Source organism: Zingiber officinale, chromosome 11B, assembly GCF_018446385.1.
Source record: "Zingiber officinale cultivar Zhangliang chromosome 11B, Zo_v1.1, whole genome shotgun sequence".
NCBI classification, from domain to species: Eukaryota; Viridiplantae; Streptophyta; class Magnoliopsida; order Zingiberales; family Zingiberaceae; genus Zingiber; species Zingiber officinale.
In genome coordinates, this window is record NC_056007.1 from 66,173,191 (window position 1) to 66,198,386 (window position 25,196).

Sequence of the window (25,196 nt, forward strand, 5' to 3'; positions counted from 1 at the left end):
GATGGAGGGCTGACTAAGAGGTTAATGGTCGCGCCGAGCAGTTGAGTAGGTCCGAGCGGAGCCAAAGATAACCCAGCCATGGGCTTGGGTTTCCGACGCCAAGGCGAGAAGACTGAATGGCCGAGCGGGTGTCCGCCCGGCTGGGACCGAGGGCCGAGCGGGTGGTCCGCTCGGCCAGGATAAGGGCGAGGATGCAAAGATTAGCCGAGCGGCCTATTCGTTCGGCTCAAGATATGGGATGTCAGCAAAGGCATGTCTGATGATTACGCCATACACAAGAGTGCACGATGGAGGATCTCGCCGTCACATCATGGAGAGGTTGATAGATCTCGCCGTCATATCATGGAGAGGTTGATACAGTAGCGGTATGGCCTTATGAATGTCCTTCTGACAAACTCATACCTGAGCATGGTCGAAAGCAGGTGATTGCTTTGATTGGCGCGCCCAGGCTCCTTCGAGAGGTCTATATAAGGCCTCCATTTCTTCATCGGAGGTACGCGGGTCTTAATCTCTGAAGCCACCTCTTTGTTATTCCTCGCCTGACTTGAGCGTCGGAGGGCCGTCGCCGGGACACCCCTCCTGGCTCGGTTTGTTGCAGGTTCGCCGGAGCACTCGAGGGTCCAGCAGGGAGCGCCACATCCCCAGCGTCCGTTGACTTCTGATTCGAACAGGATCACTCATGATTTAAGAAAAAAAGAAGATAAGTTTTAAAATTAAAATTTTCTATCATCATGTTAAAAAAAGAAAATTTTATAAAAGAGTTTTTAAATTTTAAAACATGGTTTTAATTTTTAGAAACTTTCCTTTTTTAACTTCTACTTTAGGAAAGAGAGCTTGTAAAATTTTATAAGAGTTTTTCTTGTAAAATTTTATAAAAAAAAATATTTCCTTTATTCCCTTGATGAGGTGGCCGACCACCTTGCTTGGTGCCCAAGCAAGGGGTCGGCCATATTAAATTAATTAAAATCATCACAAAATTAAAATTGGTGATTGATTCAATCAAGAGGAAAGAAAAGGGAAAATTAAAAGGGAAAACGAAAAACTCTTGGATGATTTTATTTTTTGTAAAAAGTTTTTCCTTATTTGCCTTGGGCAAGTAATATAAAAGAAGGGGTGAAGGGGGCTTCAAGAAAAACAACTCTTATTCTTTTGCTTGGATGATCTCAAGTTGGCGTCCCCTCTTTCCCTTCTCTTTTCCCTTTTGCTCTCTTCTCCTTGGTGGTGGTGGTGGCCGGATATTAGAAGAAGAGGAGAAGCTCTTTTGGGTGGTGCTCATCTTGGAGGATCGTCGCCCACACGACGTCCAAGGCGAGGAGAGGAATACGGTAGAAGATTTCAAGGTTATTAGCTTACAAAGAGAAGGTATAACTAGTAATTTTCTTCCGCATCATACTAGTTATTTTTCTTTGTAAGAATTCTAAATACAAGAGGCAATTAGATCTAGTTTATCGAATTTATTTTTCGAGTTTGTGTTTTCTTCTTTTTCAAATTTGTGATTCGATTGTTCTTTTTGGTTAACCTAGAGTTATTTAAGGAAATTAAATATTAGCTTTCCTTAAAAGGCTTTGCCTAGGCGGTGGCGGTTGCTCCCATATCTAAGAAGGCCATGTAACTCGCCATGCAGTCCTAGAAGCCAATTTTGGAAATTAATATTTAATGAAATTAATAACATAGGTGGATTTGAATCAAAAGTGTTAAGTTCCGCTTGCGATTCAAATCTAAACCATTAAGAACAGATAAGTTAAATTTGGAATCAATGATGTTAAGTTCCGTCTGCGATTTCTAATTTAACTTCTAAAGAATACAATAGATTATTTAAGGAAAGGTTCGACACTTGTACAAAAAAATTTTTTACAGTGGAACCGGTACGTTTTCCTAGGATTAACCATCACCTCTGACTCCATCTTCTTCCTCTAGCCGCTCTCTTGGCGATTAGTCCAACAAGAGCTCACCTAGCTCTGATACCACTTGTTGGGACCTTGACGTCCGCTAGAGGGGGGAGGGGTGAATAGCGTCTCACCCAAATCGTCGCTTCCTACGCTTGATAGTGCACAGCGGAAACAAAAATACTAACAAACAAAAGGAAAGCTAACCCTAGAAAACAATAAACAAGAAGCAAACCCAATGACACGTTGTGTAACGTGGTTCGGAGATGAAGCTCCTACTCCACGGTTGTCCGTAAGGTGGACGATCCCGATCCGTCGGTGGATGACTCCTCGGAAAACCTCCAGCTAGCTCGTGTAGCTCCTTGTGGGTGGAGAAACCTCGCCACAACCTTGTGCAAACACGCTAGATCACTTGGGCACTAGGAGACTCTAATTAGGGTTAACCACCACTAATTTCATCAACTTCAACCAAGCTTTCAATGCTTATTTATATAGGCCACGGGTTGGAAAACTTCGCTTACCAGTCGACTGCCAAAACATGCAGTCGACTATCCTTCGTGGAAATTCGACCGTTACATCCCAACGACTCGATACCAGTCAACTGCTAAAACTAGCAGTCGACTGCTCCACACTGACTGAGCGAACAGAACCATCATGTTCGCCCCCAGTCGACTGTGCAGTCGACTCCACCAGTCGACTGCTGAAAACAGTAGTCGACTACTACAGTAACTGCTACAGTACTGCCACAATGATTGCTACTGTACTGCTATAGTAAACCCTAAACTTAAGCTTTTACCCCGAGTACAATCTCTCAGCACTCGTCCTCGCCCGACCAACCTAGACCTAGCCTTCTAGCCTCCTCCATCAGCCTTGCGTCCCTCGGATGTCTCCCTATCCTTCACGTCTTGCCTTCTGGAGCTTCCATCGGCCTTATCATTGTTGTCGGGTCTTCCTTTGCCAGGAGGTCGCGCCTCTGGGACTTCATTCATTGCCAAGTCACACTTGGACTTACGTTGCCAAGACTACATGCTTGGACTTACACCGCCAAGACTCATCCTTGGACTTTCCTCCTTTGCCAATATCACACCTGGACTTTCCTTGTTGTACGTGTATCCTGCACACTCACAATGCATATCAAATACAAAAATAAACCTAACTTAAACCTTTACTCAAACATCAAAACTTAGGGCACCCAGATTGCTCCAACATCAAGTAGTGGCATACCAAGGCAGATATAAACATAACAATTACTACTAGCTATAACAATAGTATGCATATCATAATGACAATATCAAAAGAAGATAAGTCAGAGGTACTCGCCTTTATCTGTCGATCGTGCTAAACCATTCCACGTCGAGACACTAGTCTCGAATCAACGTCTTGCAAATCATGTGATGTACAGTTTAGATAATCACATAAACAACAACCGACTAAACCTAAAACCCAATCCTAATTCGATTAAGTAATCGTGTTTAATTCCACCTAATAATCCAAATCCAATTAGATAACAAGTCCATCCCTAATCCACCTTAATCATACCACAACCTAATTAGATCAAGTTTTATCATATCATCCAACATATCTAATTAATAATGGATTACCTAACATACTCCCAGAGTCTCCAATACATACTAATCAGATTCTATTACTTCTCTTAGTCTACCCCATCATAAATCTCCATTTAATTAAGTAACTATGTAATTAACCAATGCTAATCCAAAGAAATCAACCATATTACTCCACTAAATACCTTACTATTTCTTCTCCTCTCCACAACAACAATTTCTGATAGCCCAACAAATCCAAGGCAGTCACAGCAGTGATTTACTACTGCTCGCACCTCCTCTTGCTAGCCTAACAACCCAAATCATTTAGCTAACAAATCTAATACAAAAATGAATCAATCCACACTTAACCTAATTCTAAGTACAACTTACCCAAATCCATTGCACTCTACTATTGGCTTGTTGGCTCATGGTTGGAGCAACCCACTGCCGGTGATGGTACAGAGTGACTTGGTGAGAGGGAATCGAAGTTGTTGTCAGGCGCACAGAGAGGAAACAACTTGGCTGGATTGTTCATGGACAACAATGGTCAGTGCGAGAGGGTCATCACTGGCGTTGGTGACATTAGGATAGGTGGTCGGTAGATGAAGAAGAAGCCGAGGCGAGGGGATCCGACGCTAGGATTCATTCGACAAGGCTCGGGTAGCTGATGGCCGGCTAGAGCCAATTGGTAGCGTCGGTAAGGGCGGTGGCACACGGGGGCGAGCGACGTGGCGAGATCGCAAGGAAGAGGCGGAGGATCGGGTGGAGAGGGGAAATGGACAACAGTACTCTCCACCGTGGATATTCCTCTATGCTCCGCCGGTGAAAAGGGTGGCTACGATGGTGCCGAGTAGGAAGGCACGAGGAAGAGGGGCGACGAAGATGGGATCGGGAGAGATGGAGAGAAATCAGTGCATTTAGATTTAGGTCACAGTAATGCTACCTTTATACTTAGGGTTTAATCAACCAAAACGTAAGTTAATTTCTCAATCAATTCCTAGCTTAAAAGATATTCCAAATAGATTTTTCCCCAGCCTATAAATTCATCCCCTTAAATTATGTCATATGAGCTATGAAAAATTTTCAGAAAATTCCTGAAAATTTCGTTAAGATTATTCGTCCATTACATCTTATTATTATTATTATTTTGTTACGATATTTTATAAGTCGCGTCATTATTTTGAAGCTGTTAAAACCAATATCGCACAGTATTTATTGTTATGATCTACTAAGAAAGCACTCTATATACAGGAAATAGATTTGGTTATTGAAATGTCTGTTACAATTCACCCTGGTAAAAAGAAATTATTGGGGAAGGAAACTCTAATTTATGCTGTGCAAGTACGTGATGGACTACTTTTCTCAGCTGGTATGCTTGTAGATGGTGTAGCAGTTAAGGTGAGGCAAATAACCTCGTTTTTTTAAACTTTATTCTATATGTCTTGGAGATGACAACCATTATTTCTGAAAACTTTTATGTGTTAGTTAGAGCCCTAGAGCCAATCATTTGATGATTGTATTATGGACTTATTGTATCATATTCTTATATATAAATAAAGGCATTTGTTTTGGTTATTATACTTACTTGTATTAGTGCCAAATAAACTAAGTATAATAGCATCTTTGAGTAGAAGGTTCTCACCTATATCAATCGGTTAGTTGAACCGATAGTGAGATGATATAGGGAACACTACTCTTAATCATTCTTAGTCGAGTATGAACATTCAGGGACAATGTTAATGTAATAAGACTAGCATATAGGTCAACTCGATGACTTGATCTCACAAGTCATGGATATAGAGATATCAAGTTGACACATGGGTATGCATTGGAGAATGTATACTGAATGACCCGTCATGAGAAAGTATCATGGATCGTTATATGAGTGTCATCTACTTTCTCATGTGGCTATTAGTATGACTACTAGTCCTTAGACCTGAAGTCACCATGGATCCCTACATAAGGAGTTATGTACTTTGGTTTCGTCAAACGTCACCCGTAACTGGGTGGACTATAAAGGCGATTACTGGGTATGTAACAAATTATGCGGAGGGATGTGAGTGATGTAGATGGGATCTATCCCTCCTATATGACGGGAGAGACATCGATATTCTTGATAAGTTAGACCACAAAATGCATGGCCATGCCCAAATGAGTCAATATGAGATATTGAGCTCATTTGATTTAGTGAGTCTACTTGGAGTTCAAGATTTAGATTGGTCAGAGGATGACACGGTCTATGCCTCACATTGATTAATCTAGATATATAGGATAGAAGGACACTTGTCATATATTGTGAGGAGTCACAATTAGTAGTCACAAGGTGATGTTGGATCTCAACATTCTTGTAACTTGGGTAGTAATGATGTGTTGCTAGATACCGCTCATTACTTATGCTCCTAAATGGGTTTAGGGGCATTGCCAACGTTACAAAAACCTATAGGGTCACACACAAAGGGCAATTAGATTGAGATTAGGTTCATTTGATGAACCTAAAGGATTAGGTACATGTGATGAACCAAATTGGATTAAGAGTAATCCAAATTATGCTAATTGAGTTGGACTCAATTTGGTTCATGTGTTAAATGAGTCTAATTTGGACTTAGACTCATTGAATCAATTTAATTCAATGAATAGAGATTCATTAAATTAAAATTGACTTGAACCAATGGTTAAATTTGATCAACCATGGGAGAGAAGTGGTCAAGTTTGACTTGACTTGAGAGGAAGATGAAGAGTCAAGTTTGACTTGACCATTTGCCACCTCATTGGTGAGTTGGCAAGAAGTTGACCAATGATGATGCTCCACATCATCATGGTTACTTAAGTGAGATGTCACCTCATGGGAGTTACCAAGAGTTGTGACTCTTGGTATCCCATGGAGGTTACAACCTCCACTAAAGTGGCCGGCCACTTTGATTTCATGTGGAGAGTTTCATTTTTTTTGTGGTAACTCCCATCTTCTTCCTCTCTAGCTTTCTTCTTGCTCTCCCTCTCCTCCATTACTGATCTCTAAGGTTGCTAGCACATCCTTAGAGATTTTTCTCCATCTTTTGCTTGTGTGGATACACATAGAGAAGTGTCTACTTTGACACTTTCGAGATCCGGCGAACTAAGGACGAGCGGGATTGCGAAGGGCTTCGCATCAAGGGTATAACCTTTCTTCCTTATAGATCTAGTTTAGAACTAGTGTAAGAAACTCGTACTCATAATGTTTTCGAAATTTTATTCTTCGCACGGATCCGGTGGCGGGGTTTCGGGGTTTTCGCGACGCGAAAAAGCGGTTTTCGCGGCCCGAAAAACCCAACATTGGTATCAGAGCCACGTGCGAAGACTTGTACGAGTTTATTTTGATTTTTATGAAAAATATAACTTCTGTGATTTTCTGTAAATATAATTTTTTATGGTTTTTTATGAGTAATTTTCTCGTAGAAGCGAAGCACAAGTGTTTATACACTTGTAGGCTTCGACTACCGAGAAGATTTTTTCGAAACGGCAAGGTTTCGCCCCAAAACTTTTTGGGACAGCGAACTAAGGCGCTGTAGGATCGCTTAGGGACACTCGCAATGGTTAGATCGCGGGTAGGGGCGCTGCCCCTGGCCCCGCAAGGGGATTCGTTCCGCGATTGCGCCCGAAAACCGCTAAACGGGACCGTCTGGAAATTTTACTCGTAAAAATTATAAAAATTAGTATTAAAATTACAGAAAATTATGGAAATTACATAATTTAGAATTATATATAATTTGTGATAGTCATGGCCCAAAAAGACCCAATTTGATTGGAAATGTGTTGTAATTCATAATACGACCTGTGTGCCGTCATGTGATGTGCGTGTTGTATTTTTATTCGCGACCTGCGCGTCGTGCCTTTCTCTATTTTATATTCTTGTTGTAAATTAGTTTAGACTCGAATGTAACTCGAGTTTCAAAATTGTAATGTACAAAATTGGAGCCGTGGAAGGTCCACACGAGACGGAGTTACGAGGAGGGCGCGAGCAACACAAGGTGGTCAAAGGGAGGAGCTTGAGAAGCTATTGACCCTAGGTTGACCATCCAATCTTCTCATTGGCTTGAGAAGATCATAGTAGGGCCATGACTAATCACAAATAAATTTAATTAATTACTTGTGTATATGTGATGCATGATTAAGTAATTAATTAGTGCCTAATGATTAGATTAGATCTAAGTCGTGCACATGATACACCCCTCGATTAGATTGGATCTATCACGTATTTGATACACATCGACGATTAGATTAGATCTAAATCGCGTCAACTCTAATGCCTACCATACCGTGATACCTATCACTACCTCGATCACATGTGTTGTTGAATCTGCCAAAGCAGAGCAACACATATTATCTTGGTAGGGTACGGAGGGACAATCTTGGTCCCGCTTATCAACGCATGGGCGAGTACAAACTCAATTAGATTGAGTATTCCTAATTTGCTCGGTTGGATCGAGTACAACTATAGGCATTCTTCCAATGGTTGGAAAGATAGGACATAAATCACATTTATGTTAATTCTTGGGTGTATTAGCCAAAGCTAACTCAAGTTTTAATATAACTGCGGATAATGATCCTATAAACAAGAGTTGCATGTAGATGTAATTGGTAAATTGTTACCTACCGATCATACTAAGTCTTGGGCGTATTTGTTGGTTGCTACTCGGAAAACCTATAGGTTCCACTGTATAAAAATTTTGTACAAAGGTCTGAACCTTTTCCTAGCTACCATGTGTTCTTTTAAATTAAATTTTGGATCGCCTGCGGAACTTAACACGTTTGATCCAAAACTTAATCTATTTGTTCTTTTAGGTTTTGACTTGGATCTCCTGCGGAACTTAACACGTTCGACCCAAGTCTCCTTAAGTTATTAATTTCATTAAATATTAATTTCCATAATTGGTTCCCAGTACTGACGTGGCGAGGCACATGGCCTTCTTGGATATGGGAGCAACCACCACCGACTAGACAAAACCTTTTATAGAAATCTAATATTTAATTTCCTAAAATAACTTTAGGTTAACCAAAGAGAACAATCAAATCACAAGGAAAAGAAAAAAACAAAAGAACACAACATCGAAAAACATATTCGAAATTCTAGAACGTAAGCCTCTTGTATTTGGTATTATTTCCATAAATAACTAGTATGATGCGGAAAGAAAAATTACTAGTTATACCTTGTAGAAAAACCTCTTGATCTTCTACCGTATTCCTCTTCTAACATCAGACGTTGTGTGGGCAACGATCTTCCAAGATGAGAAACCACCAACCACCTTCTTCTCCTCCTAGCTAGGTTCGACCAATAAAGAAGCTTTACCAAGGAAGAAAATCAAAACACCAATCAAGCTCCAAGAGATGCTAGCTTCCTCTCCTTCTTCTTCTTCTTCTCCAAGTAGTATCCGGCCACCACAAGAGCTCCAAGGAAAGAGAGGGGTTCGGCCACCACAAGAGGAAGAGAGGGAAAGGATGGCCGGCCACACCAAGGAACAAAAGAGAGAGAGAAAATAATAGAGGTTGTGTCTCATGAAGGCACCCTCACCCCTTCTTTTATATTCCTTGGCCTAGGCAAATTAGGAAATTTAATTACAATAAAATTTCCTTAATTTCCTTGACATGATTTAATTGAGAAAAATAAAATAAAATTTCCCCAATTGAATTCAAGTGGCCGGCCACATCATGAAGAACAAATTGGACAAGTTTCAATCAACAATTAAAACTTCCTAATTTGTTTCCAGAAATTTTAAAAATAAAATTTCTCTTCAAAAATCTCTTCATGGTTGATAAAAGGAAATTTCTATAATTTTAATTTTATCAACATGTGAATAATTTTAAAGAGAAAATAAAATATCTCACCAATCTACAAATAAGGAAAGAGATCTAATCTCTTTCTTTAATCTTTTGTAGATCTTTTATAAGAGAGATATTTTAATTTAAATTCTCTTTAATAAATTATTTCTTCCACATAATAAAAATTAAAATTAAAATTCTTTTTTAATTTAATTTGGCCGGCCCCCACTAGCTTGGGTTCAAGCTAGGGCCAGCCACCCCAATTTATACCTAGGCCGGCCCTAGCTTGGCCGACCCCCTATTGGTGGGTATAGAAGGTGGGTATAGTTGGGTATAGTACTCTATAAATAAGAGGCTACGATAGGGACCGAGAGGAGGAATTGGTTTTGGTCTCCCGATAAAATTAAGCATCCCGTGTTCGCCCCGAACACACAACTTAATTTTATCAATAATAATTCATTCCACTAGAGAACTATTATTGAACTACCGCACCGATCCCAAATTACATTTTTGGGCTCCTTCTTATTATGAGCGTGTTATTCTCCCTGTGTTTAAGATATCGAATGTCCACTAATTAAGTGACTTACTGACAACTCATTTAATTAATATCTAAGTCCAAGAGTAGTACCACTCAACCTTATCGTCATGTCGGACTAAGTCCACCTGCAGGGTTTAACATGACAATCCTTATGAGCTCCTCTTGGGGACATTATCAACCTAGTATCTCTAGGACACAGTTTCCTTCTATAATCAACAACACACACTATAAGTGATATCATTTCCCAACTTATCGGGCTTATTGATTCATCGAACTAAATCTCACCCATTGATAAATTAAAGAAATAAATATCAAATATATATGCTTGTTATTATATTAGGATTAAGAGCACACACTTCCATAATAACTGAGATTTTTGTTCCTTTATAAAGTCAGTATAAAAGAAACGACCTCAAATGGTCCTACTCAATACACTCTAAGTGTACTAGTGCAATTATACAGTCAAGATAAACTGATACCTAATTATACTACGACCTTCTAATGATTTGTTCCTTTCCATTTTGGTCGTGAGCTACTGTTTATAATTTATAAGGTAATGATAACATTATCTTCTGCATGTAATACCACATGCTATGTTATCTACAATATAAATTAATTGAACAACTACAAACAAATGTAGATAATTTGAACAAATGTTTACAAAAGCTTAGGCTTTCAGTATACACTCCAACAGTATTAGCCAAAGCTAACTCAAGGGTTAGTATGATGTGGATCTTGTCCCACATGAATTATAGAATTCAGTGGGAGCATCATTTAGTTAAAGGCCTAATTAAATGATTTAAAAGAATATGATATTTATTTTCTGTATTTTTCTGTTGTAGATAACCATGACATCGAATACGAACTCTTTCTCCCTGCGTTCTGTCCTTGAGAAGGACAAGCTCAACGGAGCAAATTTCTTGGACTGGTACAGGAACCTGAGAATAGTTCTCACCCAAGAACGTAAACTGTACGTTCTGGAGCAGCCCATTCCGGAGACTCCTCCTGCCACTGCCACGCGAGCTGACCGAGATGCTTACAAGAAGCATCAAGATGATGCATTAGATGTGTCCTGTCTTATGCTCGCGACCATGAACTCTGAGCTTCAGAAGCAACACGAGTTAATGGGCGCTTATGATATGGTTGAACATCCCAATCGTATCAAGGACAAGGTGGCAATCGGAAGAGGAACTGCATAGGATACCTGGAAGATCTTAAGATTTCTACTTCAGGTATAAATGTTATAGAAGTCAACCTCTCTATTTCTTCATCGTGGGTATTAGATACTGGATGTGCTTCTCACATTTGTACTAATGTATAAGCGCTGAGAAATAGCAGAGCATTGACGAAGGGCGAGATAGACCTACGAGTAGGCAATGGAGCACGGGTTGCTGTTGTTGCTGTAGGAACTTACTATCTATCTCTACCCTCTGGGCTTGTACTAGAATTAGATGAATGTTGTTATGTGTCTGCCTTGACTAAGAACATTATATCAGTTTCTTGTTTGGACAAGAAAGGGTTTTCATTTAGTATAAAGAACAAATGTTGTTCAGTTTATTTAAATAAAATGTTCTATTGTAGTGCACCTCTGATAAACGGACTCTACATTCTAGACCTTAAAAGCCCTATCTATAACATAAATACCAAAAGGTTCAAGTCAAATGACATGAACCAAACCTATCTTTGGCACTGTCGCTTAGGTCATATAAATGACAAGCGCTTATCCCAGCTCCATAAGGATGGTTTGCTGGACTCATTTGATTTTGAATCTTATGAGACGTACGAGTCATGCCTACTAGGCAAGATGACCAAGACTCCCTTTAGTGGGCACAGTGAGAGAGCGACTGACTTGTTAGGTCTTATACATAGTGATGTATGTGGCCCTTTCAATGTCGCTACTAGAGGCGGTTATAGATACTTCATCACATTTACTGATGACTTCAGTAGATATGGTTATGTGTACTTGATGACACATAAGTCTGAATCCTTTGAAAAGTTCAAAGAATTCAAGAATGAAGTACAGAACCAGCTTGGCAAGAGTATTAAGATACTTCGATCAGATCGAGGTGGAGAATACCTTAGCCATGAGTTTCGTGACTATCTAGTTAAGTGTGGGATTCTATCCAACTCACTCCTCCTGGAACACCACAGTGGAATGGTGTATCCGAAAGGAGGAACCGTACTCTATTAGATATGGTACGATCTATGATGAGTCACACAGATCTTCCGACATTCCTTTGGGGCTATGCTCTAGACACGGTAGCTTTTATACTCAACCGAGTTCCATCCAAGGTCGTGATAAAGACACCATATAGGATATGGACTGGGAGAGATGCCCAGGTGTCTTTCATGAGTATTTGGGGTTGTGAGGCTTACGTTCGACGTAAAGTCTCAGACAAGTTAGGACCCAAATCTGACAAGTGCTACTTTATTGGATATCCCAAGGAAACTAAGGGATATTACTTCTACATTCCCAGTCAGCACAAGGTAGTTGTGGCAAAGACTGGGGTCTTTCTAGAAAGGGACTTTGTTTCTAGAAAGACTAGTGGGAGTACGTTCGATCTTGAAGAAGTTTAAGATGCGGACCATAGCACTGAAGCCTCGATGGAAGTTGAACTAGAACCACAAAGTGTTGTGGATGATGTTGTTCCACAAAGAGTTGAGGAGCAACAACCAGTTCAAGTAGACATACCTCTTCGCAGGTATGATAGGGTACGTCGTCAGCCTGAGAGATACTCATTTCTCTTGTCTGACCATGATGACGTTGTGCTCATAGATGATGAGCCTACCACCTATCAGGAAGTTGTGATGAGACCAGATTCCGAGAAATGGCTAGAGGCCATGAGATCCGAAATGGAATCCATGTACACCAACCAAGTATGGACTTTGGTTGATCCACCTGAAGGGGTAAAACCCATTGGGTGTAAGTGGGTCTTTAAGATAAAGACTGACATAGATGGACTTATCTATAAGGGTCACTTGATAGCTAAAGGTTTCAAGCAGATTCATGGTATTGACTATGATGAAACCTTTTCTCTAGTAGCGATGTTTAAGTCCATTCAGATCATGCTTGCTATTGCAGCATACCATGATTATGAGATATGGAAGATGGATGTCAAAACCGTGTTTCTGAATGAAAACCTGCTCGAGGATGTGTACATGACACAACCTGAGGGTTTTGTAGATCCACAGCATACTAGTAGAGTATGCAAGCTGCAAAGGTCCATTTATGGACTAAAGCAAGCTTCTCGGAGCTGGAATCTTCGATTCGATGATGCAATCAAACAGTTTGATTTCATCAAGAATGAAGATGAACCTTATGTCTACAAGAATGTTGTAGGGGACATAGTTGTCTTCCTCATATTGTATGTGGATGACATACTACTCATTGGGAAAGACATCCCTTTGCTACAGTCTGTCAAGACTTGGCTAGGGACATGTTTCTCAATGAAGGACTTAGGTGAGGTATCCCGCATTCTAGGGATACAGATCTATAGAGATAGATCTAAGAGATTGCTTGGCCTAAGTCAGAGTACATATATTGACAAGGTACTCCTTCGGTTTGCCATGCAGAACTCCAAGAAGGGATTTCTGCCGATGTCACATGGCGTGAGTCTTTCGAAGACTCAAGGTCCCTCTTCTAGAGAGGAGAGATACCGCATGGATCAGATCCCTTATGCCTCAGCCATAGGATCTATCATGTACGCCATGCTATGTACTCGACCTGATGTATCGTATGCTTTGAGCATGACGAGCAGATACCAGTCAGATCCAGGTGAAAGTCACTGGATAGCGGTCAAGAATATTCTTAAGTACTTAAGAAGGACTAAAGAATATTTCTTGATATATGGAGGCAATGATGAGCTAGCTGTAAAGGGTTACAGTGATGCTAGCTTCCGGACCGACCAGGATGACTATAGATCGCAGTCGGGGTTCGTATTTTGCATTAATGGTGGTGCCGTGTTTGAAGCAGGACACAGTAGCTGATTCTACGACAAAGGTCGAGTACATTGCTGCATCAGAGGCAGCAAAGGAGGCAGTTTGGATCCGCAAGTTCATCACTGAACTTGGGGTGGTTCCCAGTATCGCTGACCCTATTGAGCTCTATTGTGACAACAATGGAGCTATAGCACAGGCGAAGGAACCTCGCTCACACCAGCGGACCAAACACATACTACGGCGCTTCCATCTCATTCGGGAGATTATCGAGAGAGGAGATGTGAAGATATGCAGAGTACCTACAGAGGCTAACATCGCAGATCCCTTGACCAAGGCTTTGGCACAGAGGAAGCATGATGGTCACACTAGGTCATTGGGGCTTAGAGCCTACACTGATTGGCACAAGTGCTAGTGGGAGATTATTAGTTAGAGTCCTAGAGCCAATCATTTGATGATTGTATTATGGACTTATTGTATCATATTCTTATATATAAATAAAGACATTTATTTTGGTTATTATACTTACTTGTATTTGTGCCAAATAAACTAAGTATAATAGCGTCCTTGAGTAGAAGGTTCTCACCTATATCAATCGGTTAGTTGAACCGATAGTGAGATGATATAGGGAACACTACTCTTAATCATTCCTAGTCGAGTATTAACATTCAGGGACAATGTTAATGTAATAAGACTAGCATGTAGGTCAACTCGATGACTTGATCTCACAAGTCATGGATATAGAGATATCAAGTTGACATATGGGTATGCATTGAAGAATGTATACTGAATGACCCGCCATGAGAAAGTATCATGGATCGTTATATGAGTGTTATATACTTTCTCATGTGGCTATTAGTATGACTACTAGTCCTTAGACCTGAAGTCACCATGGATCCCTACATAAGGAGTTATGTACTTTGGTTTCATCAAACGTCACCCGTAACTGGGTGGACTATAAAGGCGATTACTGGATATGTAACAAATTATGCGGAGGGATGTGAGTGATGTAGATGGGATCTATCCCTCCTATATGACGGGAGAGACATCGATATTCTTGATAGAGTGAGACCACAAAGTGCATGGCCATGCCCAAATGAGTCAATATGAGATATTGAGCTCATTTGATTTAGTGAGTCTACTTGGAGTTCAAGATTTAGATTGGTCAGAGGATGACACGGTCTATGCCTCACATTGATTAATCTAGATGTCTAAGATAAAAGGACACTTGTCATATATTGTGAGGAGTCACAATTAGTAGTCACAAGGTGATGTTGGATCTCAACATTCTTGTAACTTGGGTAGTAATGATGTGTTGCTAGATACCGCTCATTACTTATGCTCCTAAATGGGTTTAGGGGCATTGCCAATGTTACAAGAACCTATAGGGTCACACACAAAGGACAATTAGATGGAGATTAGGTTCATTTGATGAACCTAAAGGATTAGGTCCATGTGATGAACCAAATTGGATTAAGAGTAATCCAAATTATGCTAATTGAGTTGGACTCAATTTGGTTCATGTGTTAAATGATTCTAATTTGGACTTAGACTCATTGAATCAATTTAATTCAATGAATAGAGATTCATTAAATTAAAATTGACTTGAACCAATGGTTAGATTTAATCAATCATGGGAGAGAAGTGGTCAAGTTTGACTTGACTTGAGAGTAAGATGAAGAGTCAAGTTTGACTTGACCATTTGCCACCTCATTGGTGAGTTGACAAGAAGTGGACCAATGATGATGCTCCACATCATCATGGTTACTTAAGTGAGATGCCACCTCATGGGAGTTACCAAGAGTTGTGACTCTTGGTATCCCATGGAGGTTACAACCTCCACTAAAGTGGCCGGCCACTTTGATTTCATGTGGAGAGTTTCATTTTTTTTGTGGTAACTCCCATCTTCTTCCTCTCTAGCTTTCTTCTTGCTCTCCCTCTCCTCCATTACTGATCTCTAAGGTTGTTAGCACATCCTTAGAGATTTTTCTCTATCTTTTGCTTGTGTGGATACACATAGAGAAGTGTCTACTTTGAAACTTTCGAGATCCGGCGAACCGAGGATGAGCGGGATTGCGAAGGGCTTCGTATCAAGGATATAACCTTTCTTCCTTGTAGATCTAGTTTAGAACTAGTGTAAGAAACTCGTACTCGTAATGCTTTCGAAATTTTATTCTTCGCACGGATCCGGTGGCGTGAATTCAGGGTTTTCGTGACGCGAAAAAGCGGTTTTCGCGGCCTGAAAAACCCAATATTATGGGATAATGTTAGTGAAGCATTTGATTCGAGCAAGAAAGTATTGTCAGTATAGTATGTGTGTCTATTATGCTCTGAACTGCAGCATTTAAGGAGTACGACTTTTATGGGATAATGTTAGTGAAGCATTTAAATATGCACGTAGCTGGATGAGTACAAGTTTGAATCCGTTCTTAAGTCTACAGTGTTAGAAGCAACATGATCTAAGGTGACTAGGGTCTTTCTTGGTCTCATCTAAGGTGGGGAAGGACTTAGCCCAGCTTGGTAAGAGATGAGCGCAGGGGTACTGATCTTGTCCGGAATCTGAGTTAGATGGTCTGTCGGGTTAGGTGGATGAAATATTGACTGAGTCGTGACGTCCCGGAGGGGGGTGTGCTGAGATGACTTTTATGTTGACCAAGTCGTCAAAAGTCTTCTGGTCAACGCTACCTGCAACTAGCGACCGGGTTGCCTCGATCCCTGGTACCCCGAGGCTCGAGGCAGATCCAACGAACATATGAGTAAAATGCTAATAATATAATAATGAAATAAATGGGGGATGAGTACGAAAATCGTAACCTGGCCCAGGGGGCGCTCTCGGATGGGACGCTGCTCGAGTTGTCGTGACCCGGCAGGGTAGATGAATGCGCCAGACGAGGAGCTAGATCTAACGACGCGGAACCGAACGCGATGGCACGAAACCTGATGCGACCTCAACACATAGTCCGAGTTATGACATCGGCACGCAGGCCGGGATAATACATCGGCACGCAGGGTGGGATACAATGATGGCACGCAGGCCGAAACATGATATCGACACGTAGGTCGAGATATGACATACAACCCAGGATCTAACACATAAGTCGGACAGTGCAAAGACCAAAACATAGCCACGGCTCGAGGGCCAGAACACAACTATGACACAGAGCCAGAACAACGGTGGTCCAAGAGTCTGATCAACACTGAAAACATACGTCAACCTGATCGAATACTGAATCAACGTAGATCAAAGGCGCGACGATGGGGGACGGCTATGGCTTAGAGGTCGTCTGCGACGATGGGACCCGGCTGTGGCTCGGGGTGGATTCTATGCTGTCATGGTCGACGGAGAGAAGGCCGTCGGTAAGGAGGGAGAGGGAAGTGAAGCGGGGCTGCCCACGGCTACCGGAAGTGGTTGTGGACACCGGCAACCCCTGGAAACAGCTATGGACGCCGGCAACTGATCCAGTGGTTAGGCTACGAGGGAGAAATGGGTGTGGCAGCGAGCTACAATGCCAGCGGCGGAGAATCCCACGCAGCAGCAAAGCACCCCTCGGCTCGTCGTCATGGCGGAGAAGAAGACCCTCAGCATGAGGCGGCAGAGTCCCAAATGGAGAAGCGAGAGAGACAAGAGCGGCGTATGAGCCTCCGACGAGGTGGCTGCAAGCGCCTCCGGTGAGGTGGCGCCGGACGAGGGTGGCGGTGTGCATCTCTCTCGCTGTGGAGGCGGCGGAGAAGACTCAAGCCTCAGCCCCCCTTTCATGAGAGGTGACCTGGTTGCGGAAGGAAGAAAGAGAGAGAGAGGGAGCGAAAGAGATGGCTCGCTGACGACGAAGGAGGAGGTGGCGGTGACGTGTGCGACCGGTGGTGTCACTGGTCTCTCCCTGGCAGCGTCCGTGTTGGGAAGACAGGAGGAAGGAAAGGAGGCAGCAGAGTGGAGGTGTGCGTGAGGTTGGGGGAGAGGAGAAAAGGTGGTGTCCGGTGGCCGGCGTCAGCGCAGGTGAGGAGCGCGGGAGGGAGGAAGAAAGCTTCCACTTGGTTCCTGTTGGCGGCGGCGAAGCAAAACCACCAAACCCCCTCCTTGCTACAGTGCCCTCCTCCCCTTAAAACCCTCATAATCCTTTTACCCCCTTGCCCCTCTTCTTCCTCTTAATTTCCTCTCTACCCCTCAACCTATCTCCACATCACAAGTCTCCCCCTCAAGTCTTGTTGAAGGAGGTGGAAGTCCGACTGACTAGACCAAGCCCAAAACAGAATCGCTACCGAATGTGGAATTAGATCACTGGACTCGTCTTATCACGTTAAACGAGTAGCTGTGGTGATGCCGAGTAAGTGACTCAAATAGTATCGAGCGACGAGAAATAATGCGAAGAGCATGCCGAGCCAGCGATCGATCAGATGTTGAGGGGGACTGAGTGATATCGGGAAGACGCTTGAGCGATACTGAACAGAGTGATCGGACGATTATGCAAATGACAAGTAAAAAACAAGTGTTGATCGGGCGATGAATGCGAGGCACAACAATGAGTGAGTTACGAGCAGCGGGGGCATGACATAGCAACAAACGAGACGTGGACGACTAGTGCAAGGTGAAATGGCGAGTGAATCATGAGCTATGAATGTCGACCAGGCTATGAGTGCCGAATAGAACGACAACCAACCCAAAATTTGATCGAACATCTGAATGGTACCCGGGCGATAAGGTGACGGCCGAACAAGTCGAAAGACGATAGACAAGCAATGTCAAGTGCACGACCGAGAAAATGTCGTCCGAGTGACAATAAATCATGACCAGGCAATAGAGAGACTGATGGTCAAGTAAAGTTGTGAGCGTGACTGAAAAAATGTCGACCGAGCGACAATAATTTGCAACCGGGCAATAGAGAGAATGATGAACTAGCAAAGTCGTGAGCACGGCCGAGAAAATGTGTCTACCGAGCGATAGTAATTCGCGACTGAGCAATCGAGAGAATGATGAACTAGCAAAGTCATAAGCGCGGCCGAGAAGAAGTGTCTACCGATCGATAGTAATTCGCGATTGGGCAATCGAGAATTACCGACCAAGAAATAGTGAGAATATCAAGCGGGTCGAAAGATGATGAACGAGTGGTGTCAAGCGCGCGATTAAAAAAATGTCAATCGAGCGTCAGTAATCATGATCGGGAGATCGAAAACATATCATCCGGGCAGTAGGGAGACTGCCGAGCAGGTCGAAAGACGATGGGCGAGCAAAGTCGTGAGCACGACCAAAAAAATATCGATCAAGCGACAATAAATCATGATCAGGCAATCGAAAAAATGTCGACCAAGTAGCAGAGAGAATGCCTATCGAGTAGAATAAGAATGGGCGAGCAATGTCAAGTGCCCAACCGAGAAAAACATTAAGCGATAGGTCGATCGGCATAAAACAAGTAGCCGAGTGGTACCAGTGAATGGTTGAGCAAACGACCAAACAACAGCGATGAGCGAAACATGAATGGCGAGTGTCGTGCAGAGCGGCGAGTGGAGCTAGTATGATGAGTGCCAGGCAGAGCGGCAAGGGAGCGGTGAGTGCCGACCGAGCAACAGCGGTGAGCGAAACGCGAATGATGAGTGTCGAGCAGAGCGGCGGGTGAAGCGAGTATGACGAGTGTCGGGCAGAGCGACAAGTGAAGCGAGTATGACGAGTGCTGGGCAGAGTGGCAAGTGAGAGGTGAGTGACGACCGAGCAACAACGGTGAGCAAAACGCGAATGATGAGTACCGAGCAGAGCGGCGGGTGAAGCGAGTATGACGAGTGCCGGGCAGATCGGCAAGTGAGCGGTGAGCGCCGACCGAGAGGTTGTTGGGCGTGAGAGCATGCTTATAACTTGCACTAGGGCGAGAGTCTGGAACATGACCGAGAGGTCGTTGGCCGTGAGAGCAAGCTCACTTATAACTCGAACTGGGGCAAGAGTCTGGTGACGTGAGAGCATGCTCACTTATAACTCGCACTGGGGCGAGAGTCTGGAGGCGTGAGAGCATGCTCACTTATAACTCGCATTGGGGCGAGAGTTTGGAGGCGTGAGAGCATGCTATCTTATAACTCGCACTGGGGCGAGAGTCTAGAACCCGACCGAGAGGTCGTTGGGCGTGAGAGCAAGCTCACTTATAACTCGCACTGGGGCGAGAGTCTGAAGGCGTGAGAGCATGCTCACTTATAACTCACCATGAGGCGAGAGTCTGGAATCCCAACTGAGAGGTCATTGGGCGTGAGAGCAAGCTCACTTATAACTCGCACTGGGGCGAGAATCTGGAAGCGTGGGAGCATGCTCACTTATAACTCATCATGAGGCGAGAGTCTGGAACCCCGACTGAGAGATGTTCTGGAGGCCTGACCAGTTCTTGATCTGGAGACCTGACCAGGAATTGATCTGGAGGTCTGACCAGGCCTTGATCTGGAGACCTGACCAGGAAACAATCTGTAGGCCTAACCAAGAAGCAATATGGAGGCCTGACAAATAAGCAATCTGGAGGTCTGACCAGGAATTGCTCTAGAGGTCTGACCAGGACTTGATTTAGAGACCTAACCAGGAATTGGTCTGGAGGTCTGACCAAGCCTTGATCTGGAGACCTGACCAGGAAACAATCTGAAGGCCTGACCAAGAAGCAATATGGAGGCCTGATAAAGAAGCAATCTGGAGGTCTGACCAGGAATTGCTCTGGAGGTCTGACCAGGAATTGGTCTGGAAGCTCGACCAAGAATTGTTCTGGAAGCCCGACCGGAAGGTCGCTGATGATACTCCCATCTGAGATTGATGGCGATACTTTGGTCCGAGAGCAGTGGCTATAGTCCGGTCCGAGACTGGTGGCGATAGCTCAACCCTGAAAAGGGGGAAGAGTCTTTATCATACCTAATCGCGAAGTGGTGTCAACCAGCTAAGGATCTAACTTGATCCCTCAACTCCAAAATACTCGTGAAGTCTAGGAGAGAAATAGTGTCGATCCCATGACTCCCAAATGTCCGTGAAGTTGGTGAGTGAAATAGTGTCGATCCCCTGACCCCCAAATGTTCACGGAGTTAGGGAGAAAAATAATCTGAGCACTGACCGCTAAAGGGAGTGAAGCTCGGGAGTAGAGTCCGTAGCAATAGAAGGAAGCAGAGCACTGCGGGTGAAGGGAGCAGAGCTTGTAGACGTAAAAGGACGCAAAATAGGTGGAGAATATAGAGCATATAGTAATAATAGAGTGAAGCACCTATAACAGTAAAAGGATGCAGAACCCCATGATGAAGGGTGCAAAGCTTGTAGAAGTAAGAGGATGTAGAGCCTCATAGTGAAGGGTGCAGAGCCTGTAGCAGTAAGAGGATGCAGAGCCTCTTGGTGAATGGTACAGAGCCTATAACACACATGATTGGGGAGATGTGCCCCTGGTCCTTGATTAGAGAGTAAGGCCCCTAGCCTGTAATCAAAGAGCGAGGCCCGTAGATCCTAATCGGGAAGTCATACTAAGAGTCAATGATCGGGGAGCTGTGTCCCTAGTGTATGATCGAGGAGCAATGCCCCTAGTGTATGAGCGGGGAGCCGGGCCCCTAGTGTCTAATAAAAAATCGAAGGCTCTAGTCTTTAATCAAGGAACTAGGATCTTACTCTCTTATCATGAAGCTATAGCAGCTCCTATAATCGTAAAAAGAGAGCAGAGCCTGTAACGTACCTGATGGAGGAGTCATACCAATCGACTAAGGGTTTGTCACGGTCCCTTGACTCCCGAATACCCATGGAGTCAGGGAAAAAACATAGTGGAAAAACTAACCTGTCGGCTAGCTGAAGCTCCAACTCAATCTCTCGACTCCCGAATACCTGTGGAGTCAGGGTAGAAGATAATATGTTTGTCGGGATCCTCCGGAACTGTGATAATAGCAGAGAACCTCCTGACGTCGTCCATCTTCACGTTCCAGAATAGGTGGAGAAGATTCCCACAGATAGCGTCAAATTGATCCTGTCCGAAATCTGAGTCAGATGGACCGCCGGGTGAGGTGGATGAAATGTTGACTGAGTTGCGACGTCCCAGAGGGGGGTGTGCTGAGATGGCTTTTGTGTTGACTAAGTGGTCAAAAGTCATCTGGTCAACGCTACCTGCAACCAGCGACCGGGTTGTCCCGATCCCTGGTACCCCGAGGCTCGAGGTAGATCCAACGAACATATGAGTAACATGCTAATAATATAATAATGAAATAAATGAGGGGTGAGTATGAAAATCGTACCCTGGCCTAGGGGGCGCCCTCGGATGGGATGTTGCTCGAGTTGTCATGACCCGACAGGGTAGATGAATGCGCCAGACGAGGAGCTAGATCTGACGATGCGGAGCCGAACGCGATGGCACGAAACCTGATGCGACCTCGGCACATAGTCCAAGTTATGACATCGGCACGCAGGCCGGGATATAATGATGGCACGAAGGCCGAAACATGATATCGACACATAGGCTGAGATATGACATACAACCTAGGATCTAACATATAGGTCAGATGGTGCAAAGACCAGAACATAGCCACGGCTCGAGGGTCGGAACACAACTATGACACAGAACCAGAACAATAGTGGTCCAAGAGTCTGATCAGCACTGAAAACATACTTCAACCTAGATCGAATACCGAATCAACATAGGCGATGTATGACAGCTCAGATCAAAGGCATGACGGTGGGGGACGGGTATGGCTTAGAGGTCGTCTGCGACTATGGGACCCGGCTGCAGCTCGGGGCGGATTATGTGCTGTCATGGTCGACGGAGAGAAGGGCGTCGGTAAGGAGGGAGAGGGAAGTGAAACAGGGCTACCCACGGCTACCGAAAGTGGTTGTGGACACCAGCAGCCACTGGAAACAACTATGGATGCCGACAACTGATCCAGTGGTCGGGCTACGAGGGAGAAATGGGAGTGGCAACAAGTTACAGCGCCAACGGTGGAGAATCCCACGCAGCAGCAGAGCACCCCTCGGTTCGTCGTTGTGGAGGAGAAGAAGACCCTCTGCCTGAGGCGGTGGAGCCCCAAACAGAGAAGCGAGAGAGACAGGAGTGGCGTATGAGCCTCCGGCGAGGTGGCTGCGAGCGCCTCCGGTGAGGCGGCGCCGGACGAGGGTGGCGGTGTGCATCTCTCTCGCTGTGGAGGCGACGGAGAAGAATCAAGCCTCAGCCCCCCTTTCATGAGAGGTGACCTGGTCCCGGAAGGAAGAAAGAGAGAGAGAGGGAGAGAAAGAGATGGATCTTCGACGACGAAGGAGGAGGTGGCGGCGACGTTTGCGATCGGCAGTGTCGCTGGTCTCTCCCTGGCAGTGTCCGTGTCGGGAAGACAGGAGGAAGGAAAGAAGGCAGCGAAGTGGAGTCGTGCGTGAGGTTGGGGGAGAGGAGAAAAGGTGGCGGCCGGCGTCAGCGCCGGCGAGGAGCGTGGGAGGGAGGAAGAAAGCTTCCACTTGGTTCCTGTTGGCGACGGCGAAGCAAAACTACCAAACCCCCTCCTTGCTACAGTGCCCTCCTCCCCTTAAAACCCTCATAATCCTTTTACCCCCTTGCCTCTCTTCTTCCTCTTAATTTCCTCTCTACCCCTCAACCTATTTCCACATCAGGTACCAAGCTCCTTCTTTGTCACTTCCACAGTTGAGTGCTCCAATGCTCTAAAATGGTAGTGTGATGGTAGTGAAAAAGGGGCTACAAAGACTCTAAAAAGCTTTTCTCGAGGTGTTCTTTTAATGACACGGAGAGCATCAATAACTAGCGGATTTATAGACTTGTGTTCACACTATCTCATTTAGGTTGTACTCGTGTTGCCCATTTGTCCATCTAGAAGCCTTTCTATAGGACATTTGTTTGTTTCTATGAAATAGGAAACTTAACTTGCTTGAGGTAGCTTAGTTTTGCTTGTCTTTCACTTTTATCTTGCTACTAAAATCAATATGGTGTTGTAGATATGGAGTACTTCAGATTACAGCCTCGTCGGATCTATACAATCTTCCATAGAGGTAAGGGTGATGGTTGTTGATGCAGTTAGCACTAACGGTCTAACTCAGGTTTTGATGAATGATAAAGTAGGTTAAGTTAGGTTTGTTGTGATCTAACACTTTGACTGAGTATGCAGGAGAAATCCAGCTAGGTCAACGGGCAGACCGGATAGCTAGTGTGAAGTCCAGATAGGTTGACGGACTGATCGGATTTCTGGCACGAAGCACAGCTAGGTCGATGGACCGACCGGATAGCTAGCACGAAGCCAAGCTAGGTCGACGGGCCGACCGGATAACTGGCATGAAGTTCAGACTAGTCGACGGACTGACCAGATGTCTAGCAAAAGGTAAGTAAAGGTAAGTCACTAGAGGAGAGTGATTGTGAGGGCGCACCACAGTTTAGGGGCAGTAGGCGTTGGTCAAGTTTAGATCCATTTGGGATCCCTAAACTGAGACCTTCAGTAGTTCATAGTCATAGGAGGATAGGAACTAATTACTACTATTTATATTTGTTTTAACACTTGTTTTACAGGGTATTTGGACTAACACATTTATTGCAGAGTAAGAAAACAAGTAGGAAAGCAAAGCTGCCTTCGGGTGAACAGTACCCGAGGGTGCCCTCCATGGCTATGGAAGGGCCTCGGCACTGTTCATAGAAGACGTCTTCCATGGCTATGGAAGGCGCCCTTAGAAGGATAATTTTTGAAATCGGCCGCAGATAAGTGGTGATTTGCTTAGGATAAAGTTTACCTTATTGGAGGTGTCTTCCATGCTTATGGGAGGCATCCTCCAAGCCCTTTATAAAACAGTCTCGAGTAAGCACTTATACATTAAGTACATACGAGCTACTATGTGTATATTTGAGCTTCCGATTGCTCCCGGTTCCTGCTATAACTCTACTATGAAGCTGCTGAGCCCGATGATTGCTCCGAGGAGTTTCGATCATGTCCAGCAGACAGACATCAACACGAAGTGCCTCATCTCGACTTCTAGAGAGTGTTGGTAACATTTGTTTTCTGTACTTAATTTCTATAAAAGGGTAAATGCAGTGTGTTTCACTTGACCTAATTCTTTTGTACTCGATTATCTCTTCCGGGGGTACTGAAAGAGATTTTTAGTGGATTGCCCATCGATAGGTCCGCAGAACCTGGGCCTTGGAGTAGGAGTCGACGAAGGATCTAAACTAAATAAAAACCGCTTGTGTTCTTCTCTTTGAATTCTTACTTTCAGCTGCGCACTCGAGTTTTAAAAATCAAAAAAGAAGTGTTTTGAAAACCATGTGATTCACCCCCCTCTCACGTGAGTCACGATCCAACAAGTGGTATCAGAGCCAGGTACCGCTCTGAATTAGTGCAACCATCAATCAAGCAAAGGGGTGTTTTTTATTCTTTTTCCGATTTTGAGTTTTTTTTCAAAAGAATCCAAATTGGTACAATCACCTCTTTGGAAATTTTTTTTTTGCAAACTAACCTGAATTGTTGCAATACCAATTCAGTCTTAATATTTTCACCTCTCTCCCACTCTATTAATCCAAGACCAAGTCTTGGGACCCA